The sequence below is a fragment of the Onthophagus taurus genome, chromosome 2, assembly GCF_036711975.1.
Source record: "Onthophagus taurus isolate NC chromosome 2, IU_Otau_3.0, whole genome shotgun sequence".
NCBI classification, from domain to species: domain Eukaryota; kingdom Metazoa; phylum Arthropoda; class Insecta; order Coleoptera; family Scarabaeidae; genus Onthophagus; species Onthophagus taurus.
The window spans coordinates 8163857-8165807 of NC_091967.1; the positions used below are offsets into that span (position 1 = coordinate 8163857).

At 34.0% G+C, this 1951-nt stretch overlaps 1 non-coding gene across 1 annotated transcript; it reads right to left on the minus strand.

The window, feature by feature from the left end:
* Positions 1–1012: 1012 nt before the first annotated feature.
* On the minus strand, positions 1013–1085 carry TRNAM-CAU (transfer RNA methionine (anticodon CAU)). Its single transcript has one exon. It is a non-coding gene; the product is annotated as a tRNA-Met (tRNA).
* Positions 1086–1951: the final 866 nt, after the last annotated feature.

Sequence of the window (1951 nt, forward strand, 5' to 3'; positions counted from 1 at the left end):
AGACTATGGCTGGCTATGTTACAAGAGACTAATTTTCCCTACCCATCTTATTCCCCTAACTTTGCATCTGATGTTTAAGTTTGGGGAATGTTAAAAAAGAACATTTTCAGATGTCCAGATTCACCCAAAACTCGGCCTGCATTATGCCAAAAGATCGTCGAGGTTTTCAGCACTCTGAAGCAACCTCTCTTCCAAAAAATATTTGAAAATCTGCATGATCGTTATGCACACTGTCTAGAGTGCAATGGAGCACATTTTGAACATTTAATTCCCAATAACTAAATAATAATCATAATAAAATATTATTCCAATACTGTATATTTTGACACATACGTTATCTAAAACAATTGGTTGCCATGGTTACGCATGGCTACTGCTATTTTTTAAATTTAATAGATTGGGAATATCTGCGTTTCTTTTGGAAAACACTGTATATTTTAAATAAACTAATAATTTTTCTGAACACTTTTTTTGTAAATATTTTGTAGACAAAAAAGTATTTGGACACGTGTTTTCACACTCTCAAAAAGGTGAGCGATCCGTTTCAAAGATTGTTTCTCTACCTTCTTAGTCCTTTTTTCTCCTTTTCTTTTTAATGTAGTGTTTCTTTTCGCACGACCGCCTCTTTTCGGACTATGCTACTAAACGTTTTGTCCGAAGGATCGCGACGGCTGTAGTTGGGCATCATCAATTGTTTTTAGACTCCGCAGGTGTGTGTGTGCGCGCACCCTTCTCGTTGTTTTTTGACCTCTTTCCCGTCTTTTTCCCGTAGCTCCGTGACCGTCACCGTCGAGGCTTCTCTTGGCGATACCCATCTAATTTATGGTCGTCCGTTCGTCCACCATAATTCAGGAGTGTGTCATAATTATCGTGGATTTTTCTCCTCTTTTCTACATGATAACCATCTCTTATTGTTTCTTTTTGCTTGTTAAGTGAATTTTTTTTTTCAAAAATACAGAATACAGAAAAAGTTTAAGATATATTTAAAGAATTGAGAGAGAGAAAAAAAAAGTGCCCCGGGTGAGGATCGAACTCACGACCTTAAGATTATGAGACTTACGCGCTACCTACTGCGCTACCGAGGCTCTTAAAGTAATATCCTGTTAACGTATCAAATTAATACCCGATCAAATTAAAACGCCCAAAACTTAATAAATTAATTTTAAAGAGTACAAATCAAACAAACATTGAAAACGATTAAATTACATCGATAATAAATGTTAAAGTTCAATTTCAATGTACTAATAACATTAATTAAAATCCGTACAACAAGTTATGAAACGAAAACTAATAATATTTTCTTTGAAATTGTGCGCACATCTCCCTTTTTCTTATCGACCAACTAAAAATAGACGTCTCGATATCGACTCTGGATAATGATGCAATCCGTTTAACTGTTACAATATTAGTAGTAATTAGAGGGGCATTAAGATAAACCATACTCAGATATCGGTTAATTGTTTGCATGTAAACAATCTCGATATGCGGAAATTGTGTCGACGGCCAATATCAATGTTGATATTATTTGTATTAGTTTCTACAAATTGATACAATACTATAAATTTATTAATTTTACTAGATTAATACAATTCCTTTATTATTTTAATCAATATCAAGTCAAATATCGTTTTGTCAGCTTCAGAAGATAGTTCCAGCAACGATGAAACATCATATGTTATATTAGAAGATGAACTGAAGAAGGTTCTGGGTCATACTTTGAGAGGAATTTTCACCTTCTTTTCCTTTGTTCTACAATATCCTAATTTCAATTAAAAATCATTTCATTCAAAAGTATTAACGTCTTGCTGTGATGCTGATGGTACTTTCACATTGATTGAAACAGGTTATGCTGCAATGAAACATTGGATTCAAAATGACGGACTTGAAATTCCTCTCCCTTCGCCACTAATAGGTCCTTTTCCCTATTACTTTGTTTGCTGTTTTGAATGGA